Here is a 13993-nt window from a genome sequence, read left to right on the forward strand (position 1 = left end):
TCTTATAAAAGGTCATTAATACAGATATCAAAATTATTCTTTTTAAACTATTATATGATTACAGGTTTCTTGATTAAAAAAAAAATCTTTTGACAAAGCTAATCACAATATATATTTATGAATGACCTGGAAATATGTATGGTAATTTAACTCATGTGCTAAATAATCATACCAAAAGTGAAGAACAAACAGACTAAAAAATGAATGCCAAGTTCAAGGAAGATTTCTAGTTGTAGGGCTATATTTATTACACTATGACTAATATGGAGGTTCAAATTATATTTGGAGCAGCAGTTTGCAGATTAATGTAAGTCTATTTTTGTACATGTTTTCCTTTATTAAGGGCTGCAAAAGCCTAAACAACAAATGCAGATGTGTGAAGCCAAAATGTATAACACAGTAAGAGGTGGTAGCTGGTAAAATAGATTAGATTAAGATATAATTAAAAGCATGTTACTTCAAAAAACAAAGTGCCTGTCAAATAAAACACATCAGGGGATGGATCTGCCAGTCAATTTACAATTTCCTGACTTTAACAAACCACCTAATATTGCCACAAACCTAGGGAAAATGCCTTAAAATGGAAGACCAGTTAGAATTTAAAGGATGCTAGTAGTCTAGAATGCTAAGCCAAATCAACAATAAAAAATTTAAGAAAGATAAATATAAAACCCTATGATTAAAATCAAAGTATCAATTCATTACATAAAAAGACACCTAAGACTTGATAGTAATTCATCTGGAAAATAAATGATAGGTGTAACCAAATAGAGCTCAAAAGGAATCAACATTGAGATGTAGCTAATGAAAAAATTTGATGTAATATTAAGGTGATACAAAAGAAGTACTGTGTTCAGATCAACAAAGATAATTCCACTCTACTTTGCATAATTCAGGCTTTATTTGATGTACGAATGATATTCATTTTTAGGCACTATATTTTATTCATAATATTAACAAAATACCACAAAGGAAGGTTACTAAAAACAGGTCAACTGTTCTCATTTATTACACTATAAGAAATACGGAGATTCAAATTATATTTGGAGTAGTACTTTGCAGATTAATATGTCTATCTTTTTGCTCAAATAAATTCTATTTACTCACTCTATTAATTAATCAAAAGCTTGTCAGTTTTCTTTAGAACCTTAGTGGAGGTCTGTCCATTTTGTAGGTATAGTGTAACTGTCCCTTGACAGCAAAGGACAGGGAAGCTTGGCATGCTGCAGTCCATGTCATGTCCAGTCAAGAGTCATACCTGACTCTCTGCTTGAGTTGCAAAGAATCGGACATGACTGAGTGACTGAACAACAATAAACTGCTGATAGCTCCTCCTCTATGAGCTCCACTGTAAAACTGCTGCTAAGTCGCTTCAGTCGTGTCCGACTCTGCACGACCCCATAGACAGCAGCCCACCAGGCTCCGTCATCCCTGGGATTCACCAGGCAAGAACACTGGAGTGGGTTGCCATCTCCTTCTCCAAGGTATAAAAGTGAAAGTGAAGTCGCTCAGTCGTGTCCGACTCTTAGCGACCCCATGGACGACAGCCTACCAGGCTCCTCCGCCCATGGGATTTTCTAGGCAAGAGTACTGGAGTGGGGTGCCATTGCCTTCTTAAGACATTTAGATGACAAAATTTTGATTACACTTAACAAAAACTCAGCAAAAACTAGGATAATTTCATCCACTGGAAAACAGATACAACTTACTATGATGCTCTTACCCCAAGTTTTCAACTTGAGCAAACAAAGTTGCTTGAAGATGCAGTTGTAAGTAGAACTGCATTATCATTCTAAAAATTTGATGGGATGCAAAGCAGCATGTAAGAGAACCCAGTAAAGACATCCAACAAACTCTCATGGTAACCCAGGGTTCTCCTCAGAATTGAGTTTAGGATACCTGCACTGCAGAAAAATCTTCAAAGTAGATGCCTTTTCTCTGATGAATGTGCCAGGCTGGCTAAAGATGGAAATAATACTAACAGGAAACGGTATGGACTGGAAAAAAGAGAAATATTCTTTTGCTTGGGAGACTGGGGGAGAGGGTGGGGAAGGTGATGAGCACCTAGCATACAACAATGATTAAGGCAAGCTTCACCTTTATCCTCATACCTTCAAAGAAAAGAAATACTAAAATTAGACAGAATCTTGAAAAAAATTGTACCAGAAGAAAAAAAATACATGTGTTTGCAAATACTGGAGGACAAAACATTTATACGCTATTAAGGAAAACAATGCCAATCTGACTACATAAAAATGTAAAGCTTAAAAAAAAACAGAACCAAATAAAAATATGACAATTTGGGGAAAAAACTGTTTACACATGATAAAGAGTTTACTTGTTTTTGTTTAAAATACAAATAGCTCCTGTACATCAATAAGAAAAGACTAACATTCTAATAGAAGAAAGTGGAAAGGGGCACAAATATATGGCCGTACAAATGGCAAACAAAAATGTAGAAAGATGCTCAATCTCATTCATAATTAAAATTCATAATTAAAAAAAGGCCATAAGATAACAATGAGCTACCATTTCTCACATATCAAATTGGAAAAGAAAATTAAACCTGAGAAAACTAAGTATTGGAAAGTTGTCTATCCAAAATGTACCATTATACACTTCTGGTACAATTCTTGCAATCTTTTGGGAAGTCAGTGGGTTAAAATATTCATCCCAAAGTGAAGATGAACAGACACATCCAATTTGACTCAGCAATGCCATATCTAGGAATGAAGTCTATGAAAACAATTCTGTGTCTGTGCCTGTCTGTATGTGCATGCACACACACAAAGATGACTTAAGATTTGTGAAAAGAAATTTAAAATAATCTATATGCCAGAAAGTAAAGACATGTTCAAAATCCAAAACCAAAACAAAACTGAAGCCCACAGTAATTGAATTATGACAAAGGAGAACAGACAGCTAACTGCAAAGAGCTCCCAATGACCAAAGCAGGAACATTTGATTAATAATAATAATAAAAATAGAATGTTTAAAATTATGAATGAGATTGAGCATCTTTCTACAATTTTTTTGATTTTCCTAATACTACAAAAAAGTACTATTACATTATAACCCAATGTATAAAGTAAATATGCATGAGTCCACACTGATATAAATAAAAAACAGCTTAATAAAGAAACAATCAGCATCCAAAAGAAATCCAAATAATTTACACAGCGACTTTACCCTTAAGGAAAATAATTCCCCTCTTCTTAGGTGTGGGCTGTGGATAGTGACTTCCTTTCAAAGGATACAGCATGGAAGAGGGGGGAGAGTAAGTTTACAGTAAAGAAAACGGAAAAATACAAGGTCAGCCAGGTGATGAAGATTAATAGCAAATCGTGTTGACAGCACATACCCTCGACGTGATGTGTTGAAAATGGCACTCTGTGGTCTTTTTCCAAATAACCTATAACTCTAGTTTCTTATAAGAAAAATTCCAATAGTGAGGCAGTCTACAAAATATCTACCTACCAGTACTCAAAACTGCCAATGTCATCAAAAACAAGGGAAGTCTGAGAAACTGCCATGGCCAAGAGGAACCTAAGAGACACAGTAACTAAATGCACTAAGGTAGTTTCAACGGGATTATGGAAGAGAAAAAAGACATTAGGTAAAAACTAAGGAAACCTGAATAAACTTTGGATGTTAGTTAATAATTATGTATCAGTAATGGCTCATTAATTGTAATAAATGTACCATACTGATATTAGATGTTAACAATAAAGGAAATTGGGTACAGGGTCTAGGCACATAGACATAAAAGGCCATATTATTATGTTGTTATGGTAACATATGATATGCTGCTGCTGGTGCTAAGTCGAGTCCAACTCTGTGCAACCCCACAGACGGCAGCCCACCAGGATCCTCCATCCCTGGGATTCTCCAGGCAAGAATACTGGAGTGGGTTGCCATTTCCTTCTCCAATGCATGCATGTAAGTCGCTTCAGTCATGTCCGACTCTGTGTGACCCCATGGACAGCAGCCCACCAGGCTCCTCTGTCCACGGGATTCTCTAGGCAAGAATATTGGAGTGGGGTGCTGTGTCCTTCTCCTGTATATGATATATGTGCTCATATATGCACATAGGAAATTTACCTATGTGGAAAGACTTGGAGATTTAAGGAGTAGGGTCAAGACCTTATTTTTGTCTACTACCCATCTGTTATTTCAATTTTTTTTTTTACACCATGAATGTAGAAATATTTTAGTTTCACTAAAATATTATGATAACATAAAAACAAGGTGATAATTAATAATAAAAAGAAACTTGTAGATTCACATTTTCAAGCAGCTGATAGTCAGCATCTTACTGCTGTAAATAACATTTATAACTCATGAGGAGATCTAGATAATTCATCCACTTCAGGGAGTTTTACATTACCTATATATTTATTCTTTAGGTCACACTCCAACAAAAATGTCAGCATTTCTTCAGTAAAATTTTCATCAGATTATCTATTTCTATTATACTATAATGGAAATCACCATGAAATTTAAAGAAAGATACAAAACTGGCCCTATTTAGGCAACCTCTTTATTTCAGTGAATAAAATTCCTTGTTATCAGTCATTTTCACACAGTTAAAAAAAAAGGTGAGAAAAAAAAAGCCAGAGGCATTAATTTTGTAAACTTGACTACATATATACTTAGCTACAACTTTGTATAACATTTCTGCATGTCTGTTATTTCTGTAACAGGATTTCATTTAATTTAAAACAGCAACACAACAAAAAATCCTTTTCTTATAGGAAAGCTGACAAACAATTATGGAACTACTTTTACTTTCCCAGCTTCACATCCCACTACTAGCCCCATAACGCCCTACTTTACATATCTGAAATCTTGAAATACCTGTATCTCCTCTACACAGACTATGCTGTTTAACTCCAACAAACTTTTCAAATATCCTGTACTTCTAACTTGACACATACCTATTCTGCACTATATATCAAAATAGCTCTTATCTGGGCTTCAAACCCTGAATAACCATCACCTCTCCTATGTAATTCATTTGCTGACCCCTCTGTATAATTTATTACTTTCCTCCATACTATTTCTACTCCTAATACAAATAAGTGTCATTCCATGTATCATTTTGCAGTATATTTCTCTCCTGTCCTTTAAATTCAAGTAGACGGATTTTACACTTTGTACCTAAAACACTATACAATGCAGGTAAATTGAAGTAAGTTTTGCAATTTGAAGAGAATAAGTGGTTGGAAAGAAAACACACTTTGTAGCTGAAGAATCTATGTTTGAAAATGGCTCCTATGATTACTAACTATACAACACCGGGCAAATTCTTTAATCACACAAGACTTCCATTTTTCCAATGATAAAACTAACAAAACAGAATATTAGCTACCTAGGAGTACTGCATGATGCAGAAGGCGATGGCACCCCACTCCAGTACTCTTCCCTGGAAAATCCCATGGATGGAGGAGCCTGGTAGGCTGCAGCCCATGGGGTCACTAAGAGTCGGACACAACTGAGTGACTTCACTTTCACTTTTCACTTTCATGCACTGGAGAAGGAAATAGCAACCCACTTCAGTGTTCTTGCCTGAGAATCTCAGGGACGGGGGAGCCTGGTGGGCTGCCATCTCTGGGGTCGCACAGAGTCGGACACGACTGAAGTGACTTAGCAGCAGCAGCAGCAGCAGCAGCAGCAGTACTGCATGATGTTTAAATGAGAAAAATGCATTTTAAAAGCATTTTATAAATCATAAAATTTTAAGAAAAATTGCGTATTTATGATTTAAGACATTATGTAATTCCAATTAACCAAATGAATATCTCTAGGAATTTGATTAAATTATATATAAAGTGTATTTATATAATATTTTTAAATATTATTTTGGTATATGTTTAATAAAGTATTAGTAAAATGGTGCTAACTTTTAGTGTTTGCTTAAACTTAAAGTTAATGAGGTAAAAAGACATAAGATGATTAGCATATGCTCAGTCATTACTTTTTAAATTTATCCCTCTACACTACAGTATGCACCCACTATAGTTGGAGGCCTCTATTTTATTAATCTTTTCTACCTAGAATAACAATTTCACTAAGTAGTCTACAAAGTGTGGAAAATAATAAGAGGGGGAGCAAGACTTCTGGAACAGCAGTGCAAGGAGTTCAGATGATCTCCTCAGCAAAGCAAAATGATAAAATGCTTAGCCAACAACTGTGTGAAATATATGGAAATTGTTCTAAGGGCACACAGCAAGGAAGAAACAAATCTTGGTAAAACTGCAAGAATCTATGGCATTTTAGTAAAGACCTGTACCTTTACCCTGTCATCCTATCTCCATGTATGGGAAGCTCTATTCAGGACTCTCTCTGCGAAAGAGTTGAACATGACTGAGCGACTGAACAACAACAATCCAGCACTCCACTCCAGACAGCACCCTCTCCTCTCAGCTCCTAGTCAAGGACTATGGTTTCACCCCAGGAGGGACAAGCTGCTCCCCAAGTTTCAAAAGATTTATCCTAGCCAAGAGAACTGTCTCTCCCTTCCCCCACTCAGTCCCCACAAGTAAGTCAGAGAAGCGCTACTCCAGGCATAGTAGGCTGAACCCTTGACAGTCTCATCCTCAATTTGCTCACAGGAACAGCTCCCATGCTGGGAGGGCCAACTTGTGAAGACTAGGGGGTGCCATTGCTATTGCCCCTCTTTTGGTGCCTTCTCATACAGTGGGGGTGTAACTCTGGGAAAAGTGAGTCCTCATCCAGTTCTAGGGTGGGAGTGCAGGAGTTCTGTCCAGGGAGAAAGCCAGGCTATGTGCTCTATTGCAAGATGTTAACTATTTGCAATACAGAAAGAAGAACTCTAGCCTATAACTGCTGCCTAAAACCAACGGAGATCTTTGCTGTTGTTCAGTTACCCAGTCATTGTCTGACTCTTTGTGACCCCATGGACTGCAGCACACCAGGCCTCCCTGTCCCTCATCATCTCCTGAAATTTGCCCAAGTTGATGTCCATTTCATCTATCCATGGTGATGCCATCCAGCAATCTCATTCTCTGATGCCCTCTTTTCCTCTGTCCTCAATCTTTCCCCTTCTTGGATCACTGCCTTGTCGAGGCAAAGGGGCTTGCGTAACTCAACGAAGCTATGAGCCATGCCATATAGGGCCACTCAATATGGATAGGTTGTAACAGAGAGTTCTGACAAAATGTGATCCACTGGAGGAAGGAATGGCAAACTATCCCAGCATATTTGCCGTGAGAACCTCATGAACTGTATAAAAGGAGATCTTTGTAGACAGCAATTCAGAGGAGGTTGGTAGGCTCATAACACAAACAAGGCAAGGCACCGTAAGTTTAATAGAAAGAACCAAGGGAAAATATAGTCAGGAAGAGCCTACTTGGAATTACAGTCATCTCTGTAAGTTGATAAGGATGTGCACAGCTGCCAGCTGAGCAGGATGTGGGACAAACCTGAAGCATTCCCTGAGTTGCACACAGATACATCAACATACAGCAGAAGTACCACTGCCACAAGTGGCTTACAAACAACCTCTGACCATACACTTGCGTAAACAATAAGCCACTCTGAGCCAACAGCAACTCCCAGGAAGTAAAATCACATTCATCCTGGCAGGGAAAAAGATTTTGAGTGTCCAAGGCTATAGACTCTCAGAAGCAATGAGAGGGGAAATTCCTATCTATCAGTCCCTGGTTCAACATGTGGCAAATAAATAATGAACTTCCTGAACTATGACAATAGCATTCAAGCCTATCACACATACAATGGTAAAGGATAAAAATGTAACTGGCTAATGGGACTTGAAACATAGCCTTTGACCAATATATGACATTTAAAAGAGGAATGATCTCTATCTAATCAGTCTCTAATCAAATTGATCTCTAATCAATAACCTTAACTTCTACTTGAAAAATTAGGGGGGAAAAAAGGGCAAAATAAAACCATAGGAAGGAAATAATGATGATTAGAACAGCAATAAATACATTGGAGAACAGAAAAGCAATTTAAAAAATTAATGAAACCAAAAGTTGGTTTATTGAAAAAAAAAAAAAAAATCAACAAAACTGACAGGCCTTTAGCTGACTGACCAAGAAACAAAAAAGAGAAAAGACTCAAATTATCAAAACTAGGAATGAAAACAGAGACATCACAACTGACCTTACAGAAACAAAAATAATTTTAAGGGAAAAGTATTAACTTTATGTCAATAAATAAGACAATTTAGATGAAATGAAAAAATCACCAAAATGGACAAAAGAAGAAAAGAAAAATCTAAGTACACTTATTACAAGTAGAGTAAGTGAATTAGTAATTTTAAATTTACCACAAGAAGTTATCTGTTGTAAATGGCTTCACTGGAGAAATCTGCCAAACCTTCAAAGAAACAATACCAATTCTTCAGGAAATTTTTCAAAAAAATAGAAGAGGAAAACACTTCCTAACTTATTCTATGAGGCTAGTATTACCCTGATACCAAACCAGACAAAGTCATCATGAACCAGGAAAAGAAAGAAAGATGGCTAAAGAATATGGATAAAGATGCAAAAATCCAGAGAGAGTACTCTATCCCAAAACAGAAGAATACACATTCTTCTCAAGTGCACATGGGATATTATCCAGAATAGGTCATATATTAGGCCATAAGACAAATCTCAGTAAGTTTTAAAAGACTAAAATTATACAAAGCATCTTCTCTAGCCACAATGAAATAAAAACAAATCAAAAAATTCAAAACGTGTGGAAATTATAGCACACTGTTATAACAAACTATTACAGCAAACTTTTCGCACACTGTTAACAACTAAACAAGCCAAAGAGGAAATACAGCAACACATGTTTAAACAAGAAAACACTTAAGAGATAAATGAAAACAAAAACAAAAACTCAATGGAGGCAGCAAAGCAGTACTCAGGAATATACAGAGAGAAGATCTTAAATCAATAACCTAACTTTATACCCTAAAGAACAAGAAAAAAAAGAGAAACTAAACCTAAAGCTACCAGAAGAATGAAAATAATAAAGATTAAACCAGAAATAGGTAGCTCAGTGGTAAAAGAATCTGCCTGCCAATGCTAGAGACACAGGTTTGACCCCTGGGTTGGGAAGATCCCCTAGAGGTGTGGAAATGGTAACCCGCTCCAGGATTCTTGCCTGGAGAACCCCATGCACAGAGGAGCCTGGAGGACGACAGTCCACCGGGCTGCAAAGAGTTGGACACGACTGACCGTACACCTAAAATGAGAAAACAGAAAAAAACAACAGGTTCAAGGAAACCAAAAGTTGGTTCTTTGAAAGATCATCAAAATTGACAAAGTTTCAGCTAGACTGATAAAGAAAAAAGAGAGAAGACACAAAAAACTAAATCAGAAATGAAAGTAAGGATATTACTATCGACCTTACAGATATAAGCACTATAACGGAACACGATGAACAAACTGTATACCAACAAATTAGATAATGTAGATGAAACTGGTAAATTACTAGAAACACATCAATCACTAAACTGACTCAAGATGAAATACAAAATCTCAAAAAACTTATTTAACAAGAAGAGATTCAATTAGTGGTCAAGAACTCCAAAAGTAAAGGCCAGCGCCGGATGGTTTCAATGGTAAATTCTAACAAACACTTAAAGAAGAATTAAGAACAATCCTCTCAAAAGCTCTTCCAAAAATATATAAAAGAAAAAAAAAAAGTCAAAGTGTTTAGGTTGATTCCTGTCATATAGTAAGCACCATCTAAGTTTGGGCTATTATTACTATTTATTTACTATTACTACTATTATTATTGGGCTTACCCAGTGACACACTGGTAAAGAATCCGCCTGCAATGCAGGAGATGCATGTTTGATTCTGAGGTCAGGATGATCCCTTGGAGAAGGAAATGGCAGCCCACTCCAGTATTCTTGCCTGGGAAATCCCATGGACAAAGAAGCCTGGTGGGCTACAGTCCATGGAATCCCAAAGAGTCAGACATGACTGAATGAGCACATATACACTATTATTATCATACAGCAAAAGGCTATTTACTTCTAAAAGTTCTCCAAAGTAGACACTATATAATCTCCCCTTGCTCAACAATCATTACTAAGATATACTGCTAAATTGTATACCAATAATACACAAACTCTAGAGACAGACTGTGGAGTTGACTCCTAATTTTGCCACTCCATAGCTGTATGAGTCTTAGGTTGTACAGCTTACTTAACTCTGACTGCCTAAATTTCTTCTTCTATAAAACCCATTCTAGTAACCCATTCTTTACTGGGTTACAGTAAGGATTTAGTGAGGTACAAAGAATGTGTAAAAGGGCTTAGAGCAATGTCTGGACGCACAGCAAGTGCAATATATATTTGCTATTACTTAGTAATTTGCAAGGTAATATGTTAATTATATACCAGGTGCTATGATAAGCACTTATATTACCTTTTTTTCCTTACAAAATCCCTACTATACAGATGACAAGGGTTGAAAAGGGATTTCAAAGGTAACACTACCTGTCATACTGCTATGAAGTGATGGAAATAGGAATCAAACCCAAGTATTTCTGGATACAAAACCAGAGCCCTTTACTTTTCATAATGGATTCACCTCAACCATTTTCTCGCCAGGGCTAGTGACAAACAGGCAAAATCAAGCACACCATTCTTCTCCCTGATCCCAGAGGAAGTTGTAAAAATCTCCCTTTCGGAACACAGCCCTCTGCACAGTTACTATCAACAGCCAAGTTGGTATAAGGAATAATATCAACTGGACATCCTTGCTATTTATAAACTGTCTCTCATACAAAAAGAGGGAGAGTCTTAATTTAAGGAAGATAGCTTTTATTACTCCATAATCAAACTATGATGAACCACAGGTAAAACAATTTTATATGTAAGGTTACTTAGAGAAATATTTCTTAAAGAAAACTATTACTTGATTTAAATAAAATCTAAGTCTCTTCTAAAAACAAAAAATGGTTTCCATATTCCTGCAGAGTCCCAGGCTTCTACAAACGTGAGCTGCAACTCAGAGAAGGCAAAGGCAGTTGTTCTCATACCCCAGTTTCAATCAGGAACAACTTTGCTTCGGGTAGAACAGAGGTTCTTCATAAATTTCATTTAGGAGGGAAAGGTTTCTACTGCCGAATACTGACACTAAGAAACACTATTCTCTAAGATACTTGGAATTCACAAAAGTATTATAAACCCAGAGTTTCAAAACATTGAAAAAATGTTTCTCTCTGATCAAGGAGAAAGTACTATTTATTTTGAACTAAATCAGAGTCAATAAAATCTATTGGGTAAAACTTGGAGTATAATAACTGACTACATGATGCTCCAATTACTAAATACCAATATTTCCAACCAGAAGACTATGACTGAGACTAATCTGGTCACATCTCTAGTCCCTGTCCTGACTTAATTCCTCCTTCTAGTTACATTGGCTACTCTCTATAGGCTAAAAGTATATTATGTTTAACTCCCAAAGACAGCTTTTAAAATGGCAGGGTGGCACAAAGAGACAAAGTCACCAAGATGGCTATTTCTATAACCATTCAGTCAAACTGTGGTCAATGGATCTGTCAAACAAAACAACCATCCTATCTGAACTTTACCCAGAACTAGAAAGTGCTTATGGACAAAAATTATGATAAGGTCTTTGGGTAGCTTAACTATATTCTCAAAAATAACAACAGGGGAGCAGTTAAGAATATCATGTAATACAAAAACTCAGTGGAATATTACATAACCAATAACTAAAAATATTATGAGGCAACAAGGGAAAGCTTTTGAGATTCTGAATTATTCATACAACTATGTAGAACGTGAACATACAGAATAATATATGTAGTACTGAAGTCAAAAGCCAGGATAGTGAGTGAAAATTTTTCCTTCTTTAAAAATTTCCCCCAAAGTAGTAGAGGCTCAGAGAGAAGAGACTCCAAGAGAAACAAAGACAAAGGCTCAGGACAGATGGAAATCCACACAAAAATTTAGAAATGATCAAATATTCAGAGTAGGATGAGTAGAAACCCAGTGAACGATGGGTACACAAACCCAGAGAAAGAGGCTAAAATCCACAGAAGTAACCAGCAGAGAGAGAGAGAGACCAACAGACACCAGAGTTAAAAAGGGAAAATAAATTTGAGGGGTTGCCAGACAGGTAAGCCTTTGGGTGTTACCACAAAAGGTTTGTTCAAAAGATCTGTTCTTCCCTTTCTGCTCTTTATCTTTGTGAGAATTAAATGAGTTAGTATTTGTAATACACTAAAACAGTGCCTGGCATATAGGGAAAACAATATATGTATGTATATATCTAATTTTTTCTTTTCAATTATGGTTTATAAATAGGATATTGAATGTAGTTCCCTGAGCTATACAACAGGACCTTGTTGATTATTCAGGGAAAGCTATATCAATTAAGCAATCAAAAGAAGATGTTCAAGGGGATTTGTAGGGAGGCCTGTGCAAATGAATCCCCAAGCAATTCAGTGGTTCATGGAACAAATAATCCTGACCTTTATTTATTTTCCTCTGTGGGGTATTATAATGTCTAGCATCTAATAACAAAACCCATAGGGATGCAAAATTCCATTATAATAGTGATGTGAACATAATAGATGCTCCGTAATTTTATTTGGAAAGGGGCAGGAAAAAGAAATGACATGTCAAGACCAATAAGATCAAAGACATAACAGGCAGTTTGTAGGTTAAAAAAAAAAGGTAGCATGAACCAAGTAACGGGCTTAGGAAATAAAAGAGCCCAAATACTTATGAGGGCTTATAGTCCCTAAGACAAGCAAATGCATCATTTAAACTTCGGAGAAAAAAATGGAGAAAACACCTAAGAAATAAGAGTCACTAAAGGGCCAATTTGCTAATTATGGTTGTTAAAACCTTAGCTATGACACACACACACACACACACACACGCAACAATTATATATCTGTAGGTATGTACATCACAATCCTGGCTTAATACACAGGTACTTTCCCATATTACAGGCCTTATCATGGAAAAAAAAAAAAGATTTCTCAGGAAATAATCTAAATAAAATTCAATGGAAAATCACTAAATGGTACACTAGGAAATATGTGAAGTAAAAAAGAACTGGGCTAGAAATCAAGAGGTATTATGAATCTAAGGCATTTGGGAAGTATACGCATGGGATGTGGGCTTCCCTGGTAGCTCAGACGGTAGAGAATCTGCCTGCAATGTAGGAGACCTGGGCTGGATTCCTGGAAGATCATCTGGAGAAGGGAATAGCTACCCACTCCAGTATTCTTGCCTGGAGAGTTCCATGAACAAAGGAACCTGATGGGCTACGGTCCATAGCGTCTCACATGACTGAGTGACTCAAACACACATGCACACACACACACACGGAAAAGTCCAAAATATTAAATGAACTTATTCAGTGATGTTAATTTAGCCAAAGGGTTTAAGTGCTTATTACCTGTCCTCCCTCTTCACCCAAACCATGTAAAGAAAAGACTGACTCTGGGAAGAAGGAACAGTGAACAGACAGAAAGAAAAAGACCATGGTAAAACTGAGGAAAATGATTTTCTATGCTTCCAACTCCAGTGAGTATAAGGTATTAGTCACTGTATCTTTTAAAGAGAAAATCCAAGGGTAGGAGGCTACGGGAGTTCAAAGCAGGAGATCTTTCTTTATCCTTTGCTTTTACAGAATTAAATGTGATAATAAATAGTAATCACTTACAAGAAGTTCTGTAATATTACATCTTTTCCAACTTTTTAATGCAATCTATCCCTAGAATAGGTTAAACTCACTTCCTAATGTTTAAGTCTCATTCTGGTCCAAAGTCTTCCTGCTTCCCGTTCCCCTCCAATACTTCCAACTTCAACAACCTGACATCATTTTCCTCCCTCCAACAAACACGTAAACTATCACGGGCTCTGGGAGCACATAAGAAACACAAAAGTTTCTGAAATATAGAACTTTAGAACTAAAGAAGAAAATTCTTAAAAATTAATCCCCTCTATCATTTCATT

At 36.5% G+C, this 13993-nt stretch overlaps 1 protein-coding gene across 5 annotated transcripts in view; it reads right to left on the bottom strand.

The window, feature by feature from the left end:
- Positions 1–13993, bottom strand: part of GSK3B (glycogen synthase kinase 3 beta) — a 220797-nt gene that overhangs the window by 89058 nt on the left and 117746 nt on the right. The gene's annotated exons all lie outside the window — the stretch shown is intronic.

Source organism: Bos javanicus, chromosome 1, assembly GCF_032452875.1.
Source record: "Bos javanicus breed banteng chromosome 1, ARS-OSU_banteng_1.0, whole genome shotgun sequence".
NCBI classification, from domain to species: Eukaryota; Metazoa; Chordata; class Mammalia; order Artiodactyla; family Bovidae; genus Bos; species Bos javanicus.